This window comes from Microcebus murinus, chromosome 6, assembly GCF_040939455.1.
Source record: "Microcebus murinus isolate Inina chromosome 6, M.murinus_Inina_mat1.0, whole genome shotgun sequence".
NCBI classification, from domain to species: Eukaryota; Metazoa; Chordata; class Mammalia; order Primates; family Cheirogaleidae; genus Microcebus; species Microcebus murinus.
The window spans coordinates 68190971-68214509 of NC_134109.1; the positions used below are offsets into that span (position 1 = coordinate 68190971).

At 42.6% G+C, this 23539-nt stretch overlaps 1 long non-coding RNA gene across 1 annotated transcript; it reads right to left on the reverse strand.

Moving 5' to 3' along the window:
- Positions 1-1544: 1544 nt before the first annotated feature.
- Positions 1545-7182, reverse strand: LOC109730552 (uncharacterized). The gene is made up of 2 exons (XR_012919638.1): positions 6979-7182; positions 1545-1758 (listed from the first exon to the last, which is right to left on the reverse strand). It is a non-coding gene; the product is annotated as an uncharacterized LOC109730552 (long non-coding RNA).
- Between the last annotated feature and the right edge of the window lie 16357 nt (positions 7183-23539).

Consider the following 23539-nt stretch of genomic DNA (forward strand, 5'->3'; position numbering starts at 1 on the left):
CCTTGGTGATGGTTTTGTGGGTGTATGAATATGGCCAAACTATTAAGTTGTATACATTAAATATGGGCAGGTTTTTGGTGTATCAATTATACCTCAATAAAGCAGTAAAAAAAAATTTAAAAAGAAAGAAAAGCAAGCAAGCAAGCCCACTAGAGGACTTTTAAAGAACCTGCACCAGAAATGTCTTTATTTTGATTATTGGTATTTCTCCAAAGCAAACATATGTATTTTAGTCCAAGGTTCTGTCTTTCTGCTATTTCAGTTTAAGATCCCTTCTTTCAAAAATCACCCAGCACTGCTAGCTCAGTTATACACTTCCTCCCCAAAACTTGCAACTAATGACATGGCTTAAGTTGCTAAAGCCTATAAGTTCAAATCTCTGTGCTTCAAGTGTTTTGCTATCAAATTCTTATGTTAATAATCTGTTTTGTTGATATTTGTTTTTCTTTTTATATTTTAGTAACTTCAGAGGTTATCTGTAAACACATAAAGAACTTAAAAGAATGAAATAAATTTTAAAGAATACTTTAAAGATGGCTTTTTATCATCTTTTTGTTCATAAGTCATACATGCTTACTGTAGAAGACTTAGAAAATATAATAAAGTAAATGGAAAAAAGTACTTGAGTATTCATAACCCTACCACCATGAGAGACATCACAATTGACTCTGTAATTTTTTTTCCAGTGGACCAAATCTGTACCTTTTTGAAACAAGATTTTTTTTTTTTTCACTCAGCAGCATATAGTGAAGGGCATTCCCTGGTAGTAACTAAACATGTATCCTATTCTGAGAACTGAGTAAGAATGTTGCCTTTTGGGGAATTATTTTTAAAAAACACTTTTTGGCTAATAGCAAATTCAAAAGGAAACTCAACCCAACAACATAATTTTTTTGGTGAAGTTAAAAAATGGCTTGTATATTTTATTAATACAGTTGATTGTTATTAAACATGTTCTATGAATTGTTTGGATATGAACATTCTTTTTTTTTTTTTGAGACAGAGTCTCGCTTGTTGACCAGGCTAGAGTGAGTGCCGTGGCATCAGCCTAGCTCACAGCAACCTCAAACTCCTGGGCTCAAGCAATCCTCCTGCCTCAGCCTCCCGAGTAGCTGGGACTATAGGCATGCGCCACCATGCCCGGCTAATTTTATATATATATTAGTTGGCCAATTAATTTCTTTCTATTTATAGTAGAGACGGGGTCTTGCTCTTGCTCAGGCTGGTTTCGAACTCCTGACCTCGAGCAATCCGCCTGCCTCAGCCTCCCAGAGTGCTAGGATTACAGGCGTGAGCCACCGCGCCCAGCTTGAACATTTTTATTATCTTCATTTTTTTTGCATCTGAACAGTTGGCCAGTTTGCAAGTAAAGGTAATTAATGCTAGTTTCTATAATAGTCCCCAAATTATTATTATTATTACAGCATTATAATATCCCCAATCAGAAGCTCAACATAATAAAAATTTCTTACTTGTTCATGCAATGTTTAATAAAGTGTGGGCAACTCCATTCACTGGTTCTGCTATGAGCAATAACTCAGATATATGTGCTCTTCCTGTTTATTAATACTAGTTATACTATATGAAACATGCGACCATAGAAGAAAAGTGGAGAGAGTAGGGAATCTCACAGGTAGTTTTATGTCCAACACTGAAGTAGTGGACATCAATTCTTCTCACATCTTATTGGTCATAATGCAGTCACATGGCCTAAACCTGTCTGTGAGGATGTCTGGGAAAAGTAGTCTTCTTTTGTGCCTATAAAAAAAAAAAAAGAAGCTGATTGGTAAACACCTAATAATTGATAATTGACAGGACCAATTAACAAATGAACTGCACCTTATGCTTCCACCCTGACACCATTTGTTGTTTTCAGCCATCATAGAGCTATTCATTGGACAACCAATTAGACTCCATAGTCCAAATCTCTCTTTGATGGCTAAAACAGCCAGAACATGATATATGGCAACACAGACACACACACACAAACACACAGACACACAAACACACACACCCTCTCTGTCTCTCTCTCTCTCCTTCTCTTTCTTTTTTTTTTTTTTTTTTTTGAGACAAGAGTCTCGCTTTGTTGCCCAGGCTAGAGTGAGTGCCGTGGCGTCAGCCTAGCTCACAGCAACCTCAATCTCCTGGGCTCAAGCGATCCTCCTGCCTCAGCCTCCCAAGTAGCTGGGATTACAGGCATGCACCACCATGCTCGGCTAATTTTTTCTATATATATATATTAGTTGGCCAATTACTTTCTTTCTATTTATGGTAGAGACGGGGTCTTGCTCTTGCTCAGGCTAGTTTCAAACTCCTGAGCTTGAGCAATCTGCCCACCTAGGCCTCCCAGAGTGCACAGGCGTGAGCCACCGCGCCCGGCCTCTCCTTCTCTTTCTTTCTCATTGCTAACAGTATAGTTGATTTAAGTATATTAATGATAGATTTTTTTCTTGAGACAAAGTATCACTCTGTTGCCCAGGCTAGAGTGCAGTAGTGTCATCATAGCTCACTGCAACCTCAAACTCCTGGGCTCAAGCCATCCTCCTGCCTCAGCATCCCGAGTAGCTAGGACAATAAGTGCACATCACCAAACCCGGTTACTTTTTCTATTTTTTGTAGAGATAGCATCTGGCTTTTGCTCATAGCTAGTCATGAACTCCCAGCCTCAAACAATCTTCCTGCCTTGGCCTCCCCAAATTCTAGGATTATAGGCATTAGCCACCACACCCAGCCAATATATCATTGTAATAAGCAGTGTTCTATGTCAGATCCTGGGTACTCTACTTCTATGCATTATCTCAATTGATCTTCACAGAATTATATCGAGGCAGGCATTAATTATTTTCCTCATTTTACAGATGAGAGAATAAAACTTGAGTAAAATAATTTGCTCAAAGTTATACAATGACCAAGTGGCAAGGCTGAGACTCCTACCCAGGTCCATCTGGCTCTAGAACCTGTGCTATTAGCTACTGTTCTGCACTGGCCTACTGTTTGAAAAGACACTGCCTGAAAGAGGAGGAAGAAAAATCCCATGGGGTAAGAGCATCAGGATTCTCTGCATCCTGTAGCCCCACCCTCCGACACCTACCAGTTCTGCCACACACGACCCAGGTGGAAGCTGCATGTGGCCCAGTTTGACGTTGTACCACAGAATGATGGCTGTCACTGCTCTGCTCCACCTCAAAGCCTGCTTCGTTTTCCAACCTGAACCATGGCCTGATCCTAATACGTAGCATGGCTATAAAACACAGCCTGTTACATTGAGTATGGCTGCAGTCCCCAACCTGCAGCCATGGACCTATACTGGTCAGTGGCCTGTTAGGGACTGGGCTGCTCAGCAGGAGGTGAGCAGGAGGTGAGCGAGTGAATCTTAATCTGTATTTACAGCCGCTCCCCATCACTGCCATCACCCCATAAACTCCACTTCCTGTCAGATCAGTGACAGCATTACATTCTCATAGGAGTGCAAACCCTACTGTAAACTGCGCATGCGAGAGATCTAGGTTGCACGTGCCTCAGGAGAACCTAATGCCTGATGATCTGAGGCAGTGATGCTTGCGCTGGGGGGTGGCTGCAAATACAGGTTATCATTAGCAGAGAGGTTTGACTGCATGGTAAGTATAATGATTGAATTGTCCCCAAACCATCCATGCTCCACCCTCCACCCCGCCATCTGTGAAAAAACTGTCTTCCATGAAACCGGTCCCTGGTGCCAAAAACGTTGGGGACCACTGGAATATGGGTCATAAGTGATATATTGCTGTGTGCTATCTTTAAATGTTTATAGGTGCCAGTTTCACCTCTCCTACTAGAGGGTAAACTTTAGACAAAAATCATGCATTTCCACCAGCACCTGGGGCAGTACAAGGCACAGTAGAGGCATCTGAGAAACTTGTGCTGATTTAGGGTGGGAAGCCTAACAACACACATTACGCTTTTGTTACCTCTATGCCTTAGTTTACTTTTCTGCAAATCAGGGGCTTTGGCTGGAAGAGATCTAAGAGCCTTCCCATTATATGAGTCCACATGTCATGGTCTTCAAGGGTGCACTATCAAAAAGCTTTGTGAATTTTTCATGCAAAACCAATCACTAAATGATCACAGGGTGAGTATGGTCACATATTCGCTAGCTAACCTCCAAACACACATGATCATAACTGAGTTCCATAAAGAAAGATGCATTTTTCATTTTACTTTTTTTTTCTTGAGACAGGGTCTTGCTCTGTCACCTGGCTAGAGTGCAGTGGCATGATTATAGCTCACTGCAACTTCAAACTCCTGGGCTCAAGCAATCCTCCTGCCTCAGCCTCCCAAGTAGCTGGGATTATAAGCACCCGCCACCAAACCCAGCTAATTTTTCAGTTTTTTGTAGAGACAGGGTCTTGCTCTTGCTCAGGCTGCAAAGTTGCATTTTAAAGCAACAAAAACTCATTATCATAAAATGACTAATAATGCAGCCAACGGCCATAAAGTGAATTTTGTTCAAGTCATTAATCAATTGATACACTCTAAAGAGAAGCTTCCTTATGCATATTGCTAATCATTTATTCAAATCAAGTAAATATTGTCCACGTGGTCTACTGAGAAATTACAGGGAGATTTATTAAGAAACTAAGTGAAATAAATTTCTTGTAGAAATTTCACTATTAAGGATTTTTTCAATAAAAGGTCTTCCCGGAATTGGGTGGACTCTGCAGGCTGCAGACTTGTGTTTGCTCATCTTTGGGCCTCAATCAGATTCTAGTAATATCTAATTGTACAAAGCAGTGAGGTTTGAGATTTGAGGCGAGCTCCATTTTTCTCATGGGTCAGTTGCTTTCCAGACATGGGGACAATATCTTTCAAGAGGCGATAGCTTTGTGACAAAGACACGGAAACCCACTGAGACTTTCTCCTAAGTAAAATGCCTTGCCTCCTGGTTTATCAAAAAGGTAGTTGCTCTGCAGAATCAAAAGCCTCAAAGTGAGGGGGCATCTCATAGAAAGATGTGCTATTTCAGCTTTCAGCTTTATTTTTATACCTGTCATTGCTACCGTAAGGAGAAGTTGGAAAGAAGAAGGATAGTTCTATGAACTGTAGCTAATATCTCTACCACAGAGAAGGAAATGCTCAAAACAACCTCCAACATAAGGCTACTGAAAAATTATAAAATTATAAATAATGATCCACTTTATCATTAGCCAGGATATAACGATATAATAGCTGGAGGGCAGAGCAATCTACAGATGTGAAGTTAGGACAAAATTTAGGCCAAGTTACAACTACTCACAGGCAAAACATCTAGTAAATCCAGGTAATATTTTTAAGCATGCCCTTTAAGTCCAAGTAAACAAGTGAATTTTTTTCTTTCACATGGAGTCTTGAAACATCCTTGAATCACTGCCTTGAACTTCTTCAGGAGTTTTATGATCCGAATTTACAAATTGGCTTCAAACACACTCACAAACATACACATGCGCATACGCGAAGAAACACATATGCCAACACACAAAAAGCTTCTTCTCTTTTTTTGCTGTGTCCCTCAAACGCCTACAGGTCCCCCTGTCCCCTCAGAAGGAAGGCCTCTACGAGTACGGAAGAATTTTTCTTCTTCCTTTTGAAGAAATGATGGTGCCAGAAGGGAGGAACTGTATGAGCAGTAAGTTATCTTAGCTCACCTTTCACTCTTGTCAGAATTTGGTAACATTCTCAAAGGATAAATGGGTTTTGGACAGGACTGATGGGTGAAGGAGTGCTTTGTGTAAACGTCGCATACGATCTCTCCTCCCCGGCATTCACTGAGACTCGGTGAGTACACGGCTGGAGGCAATGTCCATCCCGGCTCCGGGGCTGCACGGCCGAGCACACAAAAACATGCCGCCTACTTCTCATTTTGCCCTCGACCCCAAATATGCAAGAAGGCTTCGTCAAAGCCACAGGCCACAGGCAAGGCAATACTGGGTGTTAGTGTCCTAAAGCCTCCTGCCCCTTCATTCAGCTCTCTCTCACCACAAAACCAGGTGCTACACATTAATTAAATGCACTGACATATTCAGCATATTCTTTATTTCTCTGATCTAAGACACTCAGTTTTGTTATGAATCAGGAGGTCTGTAACAGGAAGGGAGACACAAATCTTGCATTATTACAGACAGCCAAAATCACCGGTTATGTTTGAGGCAGCCATGTCTAACCTGGAGAAAAACTCTGAACCTAAGCTAGAATAAAATTACGCATTCAGCAGTCCCTTGGGAGCAATTTTTTATTACCACCGTCAGAGTCAACAGCAGGGGGTTCAGTCAGGAAAGGATCAGGCCCCGCTGGTGGCTCCAGAAGCAGGAATGTCCAGCAGGCACCCCTGTGCACAAGCTCCGGAACCGTGGCTTCCCGCGCAGCCTCCAGGGGTCGCTGCAACGTCCCTCACAACAGAGTGAAATGCTGTAATCTGTATTCGGTTTACTCTCGGGCTCCATCCACTCACCCCTCTCCCTCCACTCGCTGACCCTCCACTCATGCACCTTAGGCTCACTCGGTATGTTGTCTCCACCCACATGCTCTGAAATGATTCCTCCCAAGGCCACTCACGCCTTGCAAATACGTAAACCAACATCCACTTTTCAGGCCTAATTTTAACCTGATTCTCCACAGTAATTACATGCTGCGCCTGTGTTTTTTCACTCTCTCCCACAGCCTCATTGTTCCATCGGGCTTTTTTATCACTGATTTTTTTCTCCTCACTCTCCTTTGGTGGGTCCTCCTTCTATATAAGACCTTTAAATATTGTGGGGCCCTGGGTTATAATCTAGGTCTTTCTCATCTCATCTTTACTCTTCCCTGGGGCTTCAACCACCATCTCGGTGAGTCACCAATGTGTATATTTAGCACAGATCTCCCTTGTGAGCTCCCAATTCATTCATTTCTCTGCATGTTGCCTTGATCTCTGAAAGTTAACCTGTACAAAACTCTGTGCCCTATTTATTCCCCCCCATCACCAACCTGGTTTTTCTTTAGTGTTTGCTCCGAGGAGATGGCACCACCACCACCTGAGGGCTTTTGCCACACATCTGAATGTCCTCCGCTTTTCCTCTCTTCCAGCCCACGTCAATCACCAGGGCACTTGACGTCTGCAGACGCCCCTCCTCTCCTCCACTTCCTGCAGTGGTCTCCCAGCTCCCCACTTCCGCTTTGCCTCTTTTGATCTTCACAGCAACCACACTTGTCTTTATAGGTTCAAATCTTCTCTTCAGTGGCTTCCCAGCGCTTTTAGACCAAGTCAAATTCTCATATGGGCTGCAAAGGCCTGCATGTCTCTTCAACCTCAAGCCTCTGCTCCCGCAAGCTGTCTCCGCAGCAGAGAAACCAGACCCACCCCCTCAGTTCCTTCCGGTCTCTGTCTGCATGCTCTTCTCACCCTCACCCCCCTCCCCTGTCTTGCTCTTACCCCTCTTTCAGGCCTCAGTTTAAGTGTTACTATAAAAGGAAATGGCCTGAAAAAATTGCAAAAATATTTTCTGTCTCTTTGAAATTTCCCCCATTCTTTTTGAGCACTGAAACTTGCATCCCTGCCTCAGGCCAGTGGTTGGGAGGAGCAGGGAGAAGGTCTTTAGTTCTTACCCCAGGGGCACCAGCCCCCCAGGTGGGCAGCTGGCAGGGTTCACAGGCTTTGCTTTGGAGGAGCTGGGACAATTAGAATAGTTAACCACAATAGCCTAGAACTGAGGGGCCCTCCCTTTAAAAGCTCTGTATTTCTGCTTAGGTTCAGGAAATTTGGATTTTGACACGAGAAAGTCTATCACTTTTCATCCTTTGCCAGCAAAGTAATAAAATTTCTCTTTCCTTCTCCCCAAACCACTCGTCCTTGTTTTTCTGATTCAGACTGATGGACAAGTGCCTAGTTTTTGGTAATATTATTTCCTTGGGGAAGATTTGCCTTACTCCCCAGACTGCTAAGACCCCTGTTATACTTTCTCCTGGCACATTGTACTTTTCCTCCATAGCACTTATCAACTATAACTGAGCCATTTTTCCTCCATGTGTTTAATAGACTACTTGTCAGTGCCATGGAACAGACCAGAGCATGGGTTCCGAAGTCAGACTGCAGAAACTCGGATCCTAGCTCGGCCATCCCAGTATTTTAGGTAAATCACATTACTCTTCTGTACTTGCATTTATTTCCACATCTGCCAAACGGGGTTAACAGTAGCATCTATTTCACAGGGTCACTTTGGGCCTTAGATTAGATAGCAAGTAGCCTGTGCCCGGCATATGGTAAGTACTCAATAAATATTAGGAAGGGAATCTTAGTAGGTACTAAGGACTTCTGTGCTGAAAGAAGGAATGTTTTTAATTAAATAAGACAACAGTATGTGCCCTGACAACCTCCAAGATGGATTTAAGATAAAATCAGTTACTGAGTGTGAAAAGGATTTTTCACTTGTGTTAGCCTCTGCAAAGTGGGGTCCTGCCATCGCTGTTTGCATTGCCAGCCTTACTGCTTGCCTTGTTTGACCAAAAGTCTCAATTTTTTTATTAACAAGAGCAAAATGGAAGCAGAGCAGTATGTGCCATTGTCTTACATGTTTTACGATTTTAAAGCTTTAAAATTAAAGTTTTTCCGGACACCAAAGACAGCATCACCCCCATTCCCACCAAAGAGGGATGGTGCAGGGAGTACAAGACTCCCTCCCAAGACCACTCAGAGAAAGCAGGGAAAGGGAACCTCCTGAGGCTTCTCTTTGAACTGTATAAGCACAGCCTCCCCGGCCCTAGGGCTGACAGTCTAGCACTCCATTCTTAGTGAAAATTAGTAGCCTTTAGTAAATGAATGGACCTTGAATTTTTCCTTCAGGGGAAGAGGTTTCTACTTAAAACTCTGCAACAGCTGAATGCTAATGCATACCAATGCTTGATACAGCCCCTAATTAATCAACTACTCCCTGCCCTGTCCCCAGTCAACACATTTTCTCTAATTTAACTCATTGCCGCATAGAAGAGTATATTCCTGCTAGAGTTCTAGAGGTTTATGGATTCCAAGGACTGGAAGGTATCTGAGGACCATTGAACCCAAAAGCTGATTCCGTGCACATCGGTGATTCTATCTTTGATCCAGGCTGCAGACCCCAACCTTCCTGGAGGGGGTCCCTCAGCACAAAGGTGGGAAGATAGATCTTGGACCCACCTGGTGGGGCCCTGGCTCTAGGGAAGAGAGCCAAATGCAGCCAGAAAAACACAGCGGAGGCTTGCCGTGAGGACTGAGAAAGGATGCTTCGAGGCAGGAGAATTGGGCCAGGAGGAAACAGAGTTAAAGGAAGGCCCCAGAGATGAGGTGAAATGCCATAGAATGAAGTCCTCCCAGAACACTGGGGAAAACATTCCTCCTCTTAGATGCCCACAGACTTGAGAGATTCATGGTCAAAAATGAAGTCTTCAGGGGTCCAAATCATCCCACACAACGAGAACTTAATAAAAAAGTAAAATACCATCCAAAGCTCCTGAAAAAGTTAGGAGTCAGGAGCCCTGTGTTCCAGTTCTGACCCTACCACTTGAGCCATTTGGGTAAGTGACCTAATGAAAATAGAGTGGTTTCATGGTTGTCAGAGCACTCTCCAAACTACAGGCACCCAGAGGACCCAGCGCTGAGCAATTTCATGTCAAGGTTGACATAGTTAGAAATCCCATCTTGACCAAGAAAGTTAACACACAGTTGCCCCCAGAACCCAGGCATTTCAGAAGGTGGGGAGTTGTCCAGGCAGATGTGATAAGCAAAAGTGCGACAGTGTGACTATCCCAGAGGGCTGTCAAGAGAGAGGTTCCCCTGACAGGAAACGGCAAAAGATCCTCTCAGTAGCATTTCTTTCCCACAGATCTCCTGAGACTCATTCTAAATGTCACACCACACTCAAACCCACTGGATCATCTATCTCAGTGGAATCGTGCCTTTCCAAACTCGGACTGTGGCCCCAGCTGTTGCTCTGAAATCCACCCCCGAGTCTGCACTGAGGCCATTCCTCCCCAGGGCCACTTCTAGCCGCAGACCGAGCATGACAGGGATACTGAGGCAGGCCTGTTCCTGGGAGGCAGGGGTCCTCCGCTGGTGGCCAACTTTGACTTGAGGACCTCTTACACAGCATTGCCAGATGTCCTCAAATTGCCCAGCAGCCTTGGATGCTTCCTCCAACTTCCCTTCCCTCTGTCACTAGGGGTCAGACCTACATCTCAGACTGACAGCTCTGTCCTTCACAGGCAGTTCCAAATAGATTTCTTACACATCTCATCCTGTCTGGGAGCCTGCTTCTTGTAGGGCCTGGACTCACACAGCGTATTAACCAACTGATAACTCATTGAATGAATGACTAACTTCTCACTCATTGTTCAGCCTCTTCAGACAGAGCCATCAGGCCAGACTCTGTGTGATAAGGGTATTAAAATTTCGCCCAACTGAACCCAAGTAGAGATCTGCGTGTGGCGCTAGCAGCGGGTCTCCTTTCTGGTATCTGTGTCTGTTGACTCATTTGCATTAAGGCTTCAGAGGTTTCAGGGACTGGAACTCAAACAGTATCCATTACTGGGAGCCAGGCACAGACAGGCATGACCAGAAGACTGGACTGGAGGAACAAGCAGAATCCAGATTAGGATGGGGCACTGGGAGCCTCTGAACATGCACCTGTGAGCCAAACACTATGGACTAGTGGTTGTCATTTGAAACTGCCCCTTCCAAGCAGCCCTGTCAGTGTTTGCCTGCCTCAGGGGGGAAAGGTGGTGTTTGTGTAAAACACTGACCGTCATGCATAGCTGCTGGGAATACACAACGGTTCGCCTGCGGTGGCAAACAGTTTGAAGGTTCCTCGAAAAGCTAAACAGAATTTCCATATGACCCAGCAATTCCTCTCCTAACTGTACACTGAAGGAATTGAAAACAGACTCAAGCCAATATTTGCACGTCAATGTTCGTAGCAGCATTATTCACAATAGCCAAAAGATGGAAACAACCCAAGTGTCACATCCATCAAGAGATGAATGAATAAACAAATTGATATATTCATACAACAAAATAGTATTCAGCCATGGAAAGCAATGAAGTTCTGACACTTGCTACAACGTGAACGAAACTGGAAGACATTATACTAAATGAAAGAAGCCAGAAACAAAAGGACAACTATGATTCTACTTACATGAGGTACCTAGAATATGCAAGTGCATAGACAGAAAATAGATTAGAGGTTACCAGGGGTTTTGGAGGAAAAAATAGGGAGTTATAATTTAATGGTTAAGAGTTTCTGTTTAGGGTGATGAAAAAGCTTTGGAAATAGTGATGATTATTGTACAACATTATGAATGTAATTAATGCCGCTGTATTGTACACTTAAAAATGGTTGACATGGCAAATGTTCTGTTATGTATATTTTATAATTTTAAAAAATTAATAATATAATATAATATTACAATTATATTATTATATATTGTTATAATTATATATTTAATATATAATTATATTAATGTAATATTAATATACCCCAAAAACATTCATCTGTACACTTTAAATGGGAAAATTATAATAGTATGTGTGTTATATCTCAGTAAAGCTGTTTTTAAAAAAGTAAAAGCACCGTAGAAGCTCTGAACCCATGAAACCTTGCTGTGGGATCCTGGTAAAAGGTTCAAACCCAAAGAAGAGGGTGGCTATTTCCCTCTCCATTGGCAAGGTGATGGCAGCAGCAAGGGCCCAAGCACAGAACAGGTGGCATTTCCTGAGCCCAGTGGGCAGTTCCAGTGGTGTCCTGTGTTTATGTGACGGGGGGAAGGACCTGGAATGAGGTTTGGAGATGAATGACAGCAAAGCACAGACACTGCCCAGGCGAGTAAGAAGCAGTACAGATGTTTTCTGGATTGGTCCTTAAGTGACAAGTGACTCCGAGGGCTCCTTAAGAGAGTAGATGCGTGTGGCAACTTGAAAGGGGCCAGAGGGACAGATGTTTCAGATTTCCACTGGTGAGGGCTAAACCTAAACCAGATAAACCTAAATATGCCTGTCAACGTGACCACAGTGACTTCCTGCATCATCTGCACCCCCATGCCATCAGCCCAGGGATACATGGCATTTAAGCGAAGTGAAGCATTGATACAATTATATAACTTAAAAAATAAGAAAGACAATTTTTGCATTATTATCTGAGTTTCCTAGTTTTGTGTGTGTGGTATTTGGGCTCTTGATCATATGTTTCATTCTCTGAATTGTCTATTTCTAGTGTAACTGAGTATACCTAAGGAGTGCAAGGAAATGTGAAAAATATGCTGCTTTTTATCAATGTGGAAAGATTAGCAGGACTCCCTAAAAGAGACTCTTCTTACAAATATGTCAATGCCTGCTCTTTTTTGAACACAGGGCTTCTGTCAGCATAAATGAATGGAAACCCCTGCATGTTCCAGTTTCTAGGAAAAGGACACAAAATTATTGAGTAGGTGTTATGACGTTAAAATAGGTCTCTGCATTCTCAGGGCTGGCCATGATTTCTCACATCAAATTTCCATGTTAAAGTAACAACCAATGGACAGCCTGTCAACATAACTCTGAAACACCTCCTGGGCTATCTCCAGAATGCACTGGAATGAAGGTATTTGAGTTTACATAAAAATATGGGCTATATATGTAGCACAGAAAACAAGCTAAGTATTATGGGAAAATTAATTATTTTGAATTATTGTCATTGACGATGCATTTTTTGTTTTTAAATTTTGGAGAGGATAATATGTGAAATTGGACATGGATAAACCAGTTTGTAGAAGAAAGTCTCTCTCTGCACACTTTGGAAGCAACCATTGCTACCAGTTCCTTCCAGAGACTTGATGAGACTTTCAATAATGTTAAAATTGTCTTTATATTTGGGATGGATCAATAGAGCCATTCTTATATTCATCTCTTTTCAGGTAGATTCTTTGTCCACAAACACAATTATGTGTATTTATAAACACATACACATGGGTTAGTCCAAAGTCTCTAAAAGATTGGAGAAATAACAAAACAATGCATTTATCCCTGTCTATAAATAAAAAATATTTCAAAGTTTATAGAATTCCTATGCCTAAATATGTTAGAATCTTGATGATTAAAAGGATTTTTCTGGCTGTGTTTTGTTTTTTAAGAAGTGAACTTGTCTTTTGGAAATAAATGCTCTTTTGTGATGACTCAGATTCCACTTACTATGTGTGGTATGTGAAGAAATATCTACACAAAATAGCTGTACCTTTTAATCCATTTTTCTCCTGGTCCATTACTCTGCAGGGGTAATTTGAGTAGGCATTGATGATGATAAACACCACAGTTTAGAAGATGTTAAACCAACCTTATCAGAGCTCACATAGAGAAACAAATTAGGCAAACTGAAGTAATTTCAGCTAATGAAGTTCGATTCTAAACATCCAGATCAATTAAGCTTCAAGTACTTGCTTGGGTTCCTGCTCCATAAGACAGTGAGGACCTTCTATGTAGAGCACAGGGCCTGGGAGTGCTAACTGAGAAGGTTTGGAAATAAAGATGAAAGAGCTGCTTCGTGTGAAATATTTCACAGGCTTACTGTTTGAGGATCGCATCATATTGAAATGAAGGAAAAGTGAGCAATGCATCCATGTGTACCCTCCTTATTGAGGGCCTCATCCATGGCTTCCAACATCCCAAAGACCTGGTATTGTGAGAATGTGGCCAGCCTACAAAGTAAAAGTTGCCCTGTAAGGAAATGGGCATAAGTAAGGTGAGATGGATTCCAGGGGACAGTGGGAAGCTCAGAGGCTGGAAGTTAGGAAACTGGGACAATTGAGTCCTGGTTCTGCCAGAAACTGTCTGTGTTCCATATTTCTGAGCTTTAGTTTCCTAATCTCTAGAATGAGAGATCTAGACTGGATCATTTCTTCCATGCCTTTAATCTCTCGTCTTCTCCATTGCAAGCCAGGTCTTCCTCCCACTGACAGGAAGTTCCAAGTGTGGGCGTGTGTGCTGTGCTATGTGCGCATGCATGAGCACACAGTTGCAAATTGAGGGTAGAAGGGAGGGACTAGGAAGCACTTCCGGCCTGGCCTGATCCTGACTTTGGATGGATAAATATGTCCTTCCAGGCTTTAGCCTCCATTGGTTTACAGACCCAGTACTGCTCTGAGACTAGTCCAGGCCACTGTTTGGAGTGGTGGTGGCAGGCAGGTGAGTCTCCCCAGGCATACATTAGAGAAAACTGACCCTCATAGTCACCCTTTCATAAGCACCCCACACACACAGACTCAGGCCAGAGGGGTCATCATTTCATGCCCTTCCACTTCCACGCCCTCTGTGCCCCTCACTACCATGGGCACCCACCACCCTCATCCTGCTCAGAAGTTCCCAGAAATGGATGGCAATATATGCCAAAACATTTTTGGAGCATACATTCCCTATCTGTGAACATTTATCTACTAATAAAATATACATGCATGAGTTGTATGCTATATAATTGTGTATATTATAAAACCTACGCAATATAGAAATTAAAATCTTATAAGTTTATAAAAGAACAAAAATAGAACATTTTTATTTTCCTGCCAAACCTGAGTTTCATCTCATGATCTCCCTCGATGCACACAAGACAAGGGGTTTACATTTATGGCATTGGCATCAGACTGATGCCAATCAGATTGAACCTTGACGCTCCCCTTTACCAACTGTGGGCAAGATAGCTAAGGATTAGCTTCCTCAACAATAAAATGACACAGTGTTATCAGAATTATTTTTGTCATCTAGACATTTTTCTCTTTCCTCTTCAAACTTTTTTATTCTGTCTCACTCATGCATTAAGTCATTTATTCTATAAATATTTTGTAAGCACTTTTTCTGCATTTCATGCTGTTCTGATTGATGGGAACATACCAGGGACCAATGCAGTCAAAGTGCTCACCCTCATGGAGTTTGTATCCTAGTGGAGAAGATAAATATTAACCAAATAAACATATCACATTATGTGAAGTAGTGCATGGTCAATATTATAAAGATATAAAAAGGCAACATAAAGTGATATGAAGTAAAGCAGGGGCTATTTTAGATTGGGTGGCCAAAAGTCCTCATTGAGGGGTGACACTTGGATAGATACCTGAATGCAATGGTGGAAGACGCCATCTGAGGAATTTGATGAACAGCATCTACTCAGAGGGATGATACAAGTGCAATTTCTGAAGCAGAAATTAGCTTCGAGTATTCTCGGACCAGTAAGAAGCCAATGTAGCCAGAGTAGAAGAGAGATGTTAACCAGTAACCGGATTGTCTTGGTTCTCAAGGCCATTTTCAGGTCTTTGAATTTTATTTGAAATATGCTGGGAAACTGCAGGAGAGGACATAGAGCCAGTTAGCAGGACCTTGAGGGACTTCTGGATAACAGATGCCAGATCCACACCACAGAGCTCAGAAACCGCTTGCATCAGGCTATATTAGCCTGGGGAGGTTGGAGGTGCTAATTGAGGTGCTAATGTGTTTCTGTGTGGATGCACGGTAGCATGCTGTTCCCTCTGGTGGTGTATTGAATGACCCTGGATGTACCTGGTTCGGATGAGTTGGGACTCACCACAGTCCAGACAAGCAGAACTCTCTGGCCTTGTAGGGATGAAAATGAAATGAGATCATTGGGCTTCCAAGAGCTCTGATGTGACCTTTACTCACTCAGACATTGCTATTGGTGACTGTTCACTAGCTGGTGAGGCGTTTTGGAATTGAAAAGCTTACAGTCACCACCAGTCCAGGAAAATGCTGCTGATCCGTTTGGTGTGTAGTCTGACTGCAGGGTCTTATGCTATCCTTAAGATAAGTAGATTTAGTTTGATTTAACCAAGTGTCTGAATGTCTGAAACTGTTCTGTCACTCTGAGACTACTATTGACACTTGACCATGTAGAAACCCAGTGGCTGTGTAGGAACTAGGAAATTGCAAGGTTTGAGACAGGGGAGTAACAAGATATAATTTGTATTCTTCAAAGATCCCTCTGTCTGCTACGTGTGGAATTTATTGCAGGGGGTGATGAGTATTGTCATCCTCTGTATCATAATTTTTATATTGATAGTGTTTGATCATACCATTGCCAAGAATCCAAAGAAAGATACTGAAATACTGCCGTGCCATTTATTCTCTTCCCTCCAATTCCCTGAGGATCCTGGGGGAGCCACCCACAAGGAATAACAAATAATAATTAAAATATCCCTCTACTAATGTCTATTCAAGGGCCCAATACTCCAGGTCAAGATCCTAATAATGTTTGACTAACATCCTCCAGCTCAGACTTCTTGTCTAAGTCCTAAATCCAATTAATGGGATCTTATCCTCTAGAAAATTGCAGGAAGAAGGTCAGGTGAAGAGAGTGGTCCTGTCTTGAATCCACTTTCACATCCCCATGGAATGAAAGAGAGAGCAAGGGAGCTCTTACATCACAGCCCCCCACCTATTAACTGTTAGGGTCCAGCCAAGGTATTGAGTTCCAATAATTCACATGAGTGACTCTTCCTGTCTGGAAGAGACAGCTAGCAAGGGTGTGCAGTGACACATTCTCCTCACCCCACGTTGGTGGTTGGAAGATAATTGTGGTATTTTCTCTATGGACAACTCATTCATATTTAACTGGGAACCTCTGAGGACAACATTCAAATCCAAAGGCATGGCCTTCCCAGTGGAAATTTCAGACTTGAAGTAAAGCTCCTAAGCTATCCACCTTCCTTAGTGATAGAGTTGGTTCACACAAAGTTCGGTCTCCTTTGGGAACTTTTGCACATGCACCACATGCAGGTTCTTCACTGTAACACCTCTAGGAAGATGCTTTATGATGTCTGCTATCTCCCTCCCAGGACACTCAAATGGACTTTCTCTTTTTAAATAGCCCATAACTATCAAACCACTTGATTTTTATTGCCAAAAAAAGGAATAATTGTACTGGAATCCAGTGACCATGCTTTTGGGGTAGCTCACAGGGAATTTCACAATTCAGAATTAATTAGGCAATGAGAGAGAACAGGAGGCATATTTTGGTGTATTAATTCATGCCAAGTTCAAACTCATTCCATCCCTGTTGCCCAGTGTGAATAATTATGCCATTAATCCTAGGCAGGAGGAGAGCTATTGTGACTAAAACACATTTCTAAAGCAAATAAAGAAAAATGTCACTGCTCCCCTTCCACTAATGCTCTGAATAGAGCTACATAATAATAATAGTTTTACTTATTTATAGGACATAAATTCCCTAGGGCTCAATAAACCACAGGATAAGCAAAATGCTAGTTAAAGAGGAAAAAAACAGAACTTATCCAGCTAATTTTGAAACAAAGCACTGGATGGGGAAAAAAACCCAAAGAAAGAAGCTAAAGTTTTAAAGAGACTTTCAAAAAGGACTAAAAGGAAGAAGCAGTGATGTAGCGTTTTTATTTTCCTCTCCCCTTCTATTGCACACTGCCCCCACTGACTCAGAGGGGTAGCTATCTGGAAAAGTTTCCTACACATTTAATTAGCCCTGAATGTGACCTTGACTCTATACATCCTTTGCTCTGACAGGATGGTGAAAAATAGGTCCACCTGCTCCCTTCCCCACTTCTACGTGCCTTTGTGATTCACGCATGGCTTACTGAGCATAGAAGTATGGGGGAACCAGTGTGGTTTCCCCTCCATATCCTCGGAGGATGGAACAGCATTGCATGGGGTGGCCTGTGTGTGGCTTTTCCAGCGTGACGACATTGAAGAGATGTCGCAGAAGGAGATTGGGCAGAAACAGAGGGGCGGCACTCTAGGAGGGCGGGTCCACATGTCCCCCAGGACCAGAAGAAACAGGATCAAGGCCCACCAGACAGGGACCCTGGGTGCCAGAAGTCACAGAAGCAGTGGGGAGCTGTCCACACTGCCCTGCACCGGCCCTTCTGCAGAGATGCGGTGCTGCTCTGAGCTCTCGCACAGCCCTGCCCATTCCTGCCTGCTGAAGCTGGCGGGAGATCTTACACCCAGTTGAACTGGGAGATGGGGCAAAACTTTCTCCTCAATGGCCCCCAAACCTAGCACAGGGTCTAGAACACAAGAGGAGTGTTGCATGAGTGAAATGAGTCTGCCTCTCATTCTTCCTCTATTTGACTTGGGGAAGTCACTTTACGTCATTGAACTTTGGTTTCCCTATGTATAAAGTGGTAATAATATTGCGAAGATGAGCTGATTGAATTGCTATTTTTGTAGGACAGAATTTTTAGAGTATCAACAATTTCACATGGTCTATAGTAATAATTAATTCATCCCTTCATTCATCGAGTGGCCACCATGTGCTTGACACTGAGAACTCAGCAAGGAACAAAACAAAGTCTCTGGCCAGGAGAGTCATAGCTTAGGGCAAGGCAGACAATAAACACACACAGAAATAAGAAATCTACTTTCAGGTGGTAAATGTTAAAAGGAGAGATAAATCAGGGTAAGAGAATACAGAGTGTGGAAGTGGCTATCTTTGACAATGGGGTTGGGAGAGTTTTCTTTGAGAGGATGACATTTGAATAGGGACCTGTGGGAAGTAAAGGACGGCACAAGGATCTGGATCTGGAGTTAAAACCTCCAGAAAAAAGAAAGCAGGGGCAAAGGCCCAGGAGACAGTGAGGAGGCCGGTGTAGCTGGAAAGGAGTGAGGGCTGGGGAGAGTGGAGGGAGAAAAGGTCAGAGAGTGGGCCATGGGAAGGACTTGAGTTTCAATCTACGTGAGATAGGAAGCCCTGGGAGGGTTCTGAACACAGGCTGCATTTGTAAGAGGTTGCTCTGCTTATTTAAGTGAGGAAGGTTGAGGCCGGGGGAGCAGGGGAGAAGGAGGCAGACAATTTAGGGCCTTACCGCTGCCTGCAGGAGTAAGATGACAGAGGCTTGGGCTACAATGACAGTGGTGTCCTGTGGTAGGAAGTGGTCATACTCGGAATATATTTTGAAGGTGGAGCTAACAGGAATTCCCAGTGAATTGGATGTAGGATGTGTTAAAGAAAGGGGTCAAGAATGATTCCTAGGCTTTGGGCCTGTGTAACTAGAGGATGGCGGTGCCACGAGGGGAAGGGTGGGGAAGGGGAGCAGGTTTTTGGCAGGGGGATTGAGTCAAAATTCTGTTGTGCACACAGTTGCATTTGTTATGTCGTTGGACATACATGGAGAGCCGAGCAGGCCGCTTAGAGCTTCACAGAAAGGTCCGGGCTGGGGAATAGCTCTCTCCAACTATTTCGGGGCTGAAATTTGATAAAACGCTCTCTGGGATCTCTACAGGACTGTGTGAACACAGAATAAATGACTAAATGCTTCCTCTGTGTTGCTATAACAAACATGCTCTTTAATATTTTAGTAACTAGACCTTTCTTGCCATATTCTAATTGATCTTCTATTCAATAAATCGCACAGTCTAAATTTTAAGAGTGAAGATTTTTCTTGGAGCTCAGTAAAACTGTTATTTGAAAATAAAATAATGTCTTCCACTAATAGTTTCGCTTTCCCCGAATTGCTCCCTCATGTGGTGGCGGGGGGAGGGGACACCGTTTTGTACTCTCTAGTCTTGAAGACAAAAGAATTTAGTCTGGACACTAGAGGGCGCCATGCAAACAGTCAGTAGCGGCAGGGACTATAGATTTAAAAAGTGGCAATTTCTAGAGAGTTCCCAGATTCTTTGTCTTCCCTGCCTCCGCTAATGCATAAATCAGGGCTCCTGGGACTATGAATCAAGGGGAACAGTCCCCTCAGGTCACCAGCATGTGACCATTTTGGTCAGGGGCTAAATGGCCAGAAAGGATTTTTCCAAAGGAAGTCCCTGGCAGACCTAACACACATCAAAGGAGAAAAGGGAAGTTAAGACGAATGGATATGAAGGAGAAAGCAAGAAAAATAAGAAAGCCAGCAACAATGAGGGAAACCAAGAGGTGCCTATTATGAATAGTAAGACAATTCAAGAAAGGAAGGGCCAGAAGGAGCCTCGCAAACCATTTTTGTTGGACTTTCTACTTCCCAGATAAAAGCAGACAGGTGGGGTTAGGGTTAGAGGCCGCCCCAACTGCTGTGCTCTCAGCCAAGGTTCCTCACTGCCCTACCATGTCATCTCTATACAGTGTATGAGCTTTAGCAGGTGCCTGCTAGACGTCATTTTATCCTCAGCAAGCCCGAATATGAGTTTCCCACCTACGTTACATATTTATTTTACAGAGCACCAAAGGCACTGTGAAATACAAACATAGAATCTACCAAGTCATAAATGTGATGATACATCTCAAGCTAATGTGCTAGATACAATAAATCTTAATTTAAGACCATTGGTCTTGTGGTTGCAACTTTAGAAGGGCTCTAGAGAACATTAGATTTCCCAGAATTCTTAGAAAAGTAGAAAGTTTCCCATGCCTGCAGCATGCAGAATTATAAATGAAGAATCAAAGTTTTAATATCACACAGTTCGGATTTAAATTCTGACTTTCCTTGGTTGCTGGCCCATGATCTGTGGAAATATTTCTAAGCCCTCTTGACCATAAAATGAAAATAATAATAGTACTAGGTCAGAGGATTGTTGTGAGGTTTAAATGTGATATTGTTGGTAAAGTTTCTAGTTCATTGTACCCTCTCAATAATTCGTAATGTTTATGCAAGACAAAATGTTAATATTCTTAAACAATAAAGGGTTCCTACAAATAATAGGGAAAATGGACACAGGGTAGGAACAGTTCACAAAAGGAGATAAATATATGCAAATTAAATAAAGTTCATAAGTAATCAAAGGATGCAAAGTAAAGCAACAATGGGAAACATTTTTCTCCTCCTCCTTGGTTTCTCATTTCAGTTAAATACAGCTTCACCCAATAGTTGTCTAAACCAAACACCTGGATGTTAAACTCTTCCTCAAATATGGAACAATTTTAGCATCAAAATAAATGGCAATAAAGGATTATAATCTATTGACTAAAAGGAAAAATTCTCAAGTCCATACGAATATAAAAAATAAATGTATAAGTAAATAAATGAGAAAGAAGAAAAGGCTTTTCTTTACAGAAGAAAGTCAAATAGTGCAGGGCTGGCACACACGGGTTTGAGAAAAATTTCTGCAAACATAAGAGGAAGAAGTTTATTTTACTTTCCCACACAGTAAAAGGCCAAACACAAGAGAGGCAGGGGAAAAGTGTGTTGGCTTAGAGAACTAGTTACTCATATCTTTTATTTGGGAAACATGAAAAACGGGAATGAAAGATGATTTGTGGCTGTTGTCAAATTAACAGGGTACTGGGAACTGTCACATCAGCTCCTTCTCTTCTTCTTAGCGGCAAGCTGATAATAGAATGGGCTCTGTGAAGCTGCTGTATATGTTCCTTTTCTTAGCTATAGACTGTTAGCAGAAATGGCTATTAGAGATCTTGTCAACAATCTTGCTCTCAAGATATGATTTCTTTTTTATTTCAGAGTATTAGGGGGGTACAAATGTTTTGGTTCCATAAATTGTCTTTGCATCGCCCATACTGCAGACAGCATGCACCGCATCCGTTAAGTGTGGATTTACCCATCCCCTCCTCCCCCACCACCTGCCCGACACCCTGTGAATGTTACTTCTCACATGTGCACATTAGTGTTGATCAATCAGTACCAATTCAATGGTGAGTACATGTGGTGTTTGCTTTTCCATTCTTGTGATACTTTACTTAGAAGAATGGGCTCCAGCTTCATCCAGGATAATACAATAGGCAGTTCATCTTTTTTATGACTGAGTAGTACTCCATGGTATACATATACCACCTTTTGTTACTCCATCCATGTATTGATGAGCACTTGGGTTGTTTCCACATCTTTGCAATTGTGAACTGTGCTACTATAAACATTTGAATGCAAATGTCTTCTTTATAGAATGTTTATGATTTGGGGCAGGATCTGATGCCTGAAGTGTGTGCCCTCTGCTGTCCTGCAGGAGCTTCTCAGTAACTACTCCAAGGCTGTAGAAACAGATTCTAAAAGGCAGTTTTAGTCAATAGTTCTAGCAATCCCAAAAGGAAAAATTTACATTTCCTTTTTGTCTGCTGAGCTCCTTTTAGATGCTGTGAAAACAGATCTCTGTAGGACACCTGTTAGCTAGAAGGAGAGCAAGGACGAGAGCAGAGCGAGAAAGAGTAGAGAGCTCATTTATTGCACTTGCAAGACTGACTGCCTTTTCACTGATAATAATTGTAGAAGGAATGACTAAATTAGAAAATCAGTATTTGTCAATCATACTAGTAATAATTCTTTTAGGCAACAATTATTGCAACTAGTAGAAAGTTTGGTGAGTAACAGAATATTACAAAGTTTCAAAGTATTTCCGTAAGATACTTATTAACATAAACCCTTATTGTTTGTACTAGTGTAAGTTGAGTTTCTCTTACTTGAATCCAAAATATTGCTGAATGTTACAGGTGGGAATGTAACAGAAAGAATTGGCCTGGAGAATAAAAAGGCAAAAAGGTGTTTTCTGCTTCTTTAAAACTTCGCCTATCCCTGTGCAAATTGAAGGTTAAAAAAAGAACGAAAAAATAAAAAAAAAATAAAAATAAATAAAAAATAAAACTTCGCCTACTCTTTTTGGAAACTGAGGCCTGCATCCCTGCCTTGGGGGCAGGTGGGTGGGAGGGGCAAGAAAATGTCTTGTGTTCTTTGTGGTACAGGAGATAGCTCAGCTGAACTGTTGGCTCCATCCCAGGCCTGCTGCCTGGCTTGCAAAGTTCTGGGTGGGTGAAAGTTACATACTTTGTCTTCTGCAGAGGTGGGACAATTCGAATCATTAACAATAGCCTAGCACTGAGGGCCCTCCCTTTAAAAGCACTGCATTTCTGTTTATGCATAGGAAATTCAGATTTTGAGACAAGAGTCTGCCATTTTCCCTCCTTTGCTGACTAAGTAATAAACTTCTCTTTCCTCTTCCCCAACACTTGTCCTTGTTCGTCTGATGTGGCCTTGTGGACAAGTGCTGAGCTTTGAGCTTTTGGTAACAGGAACACACAATGTTTTAAAGATGGCAATTCTCCCCAAATTAATTCATTAGATTAAGTAAATAGACGGGTGTGGTAATCTTGATCTGGCTGAAAAACTTTGCTGCTGTTTGTAGCGTTGTGTGAAATAGCAAACAGGAAGTTACCACATCCTGTTCTGGGCCTCCTTAGGCTTCTGCTGGGACCAACCCAGACACAGAGGTTGTGTGCTCTACTCCGCATTTACCCCCTCCTTCCACCCCAGCCCCTCCATAAGCTCTTTTTGCGTTTAACTAGACTGCAGGGACAGCTTATCCTAGCAGCAACCTCAGCCCCAGACCACCCACCCTCCCATTCCCCTGCCCTCAGTCACGCTCTGCTCTCGCCCGGGTGCTAAGGGGCTTTCTTAGAGCTGATTCTGCTTCAGGGGCAGAATCTGTGTGCTTGGGGCGGGAAGCAGCGGAAATGGGGGTAGACTGGGAAATTGGCTTCCCACCCAGCTCAAAACTAGAAAAGATACTGAGGTTTCTAAAATTTAACCTCTGGATTTCGGTCATTCATGGGGGCTTCTGATAAGTGATCCAGCAGGTGCCCACTCCTGT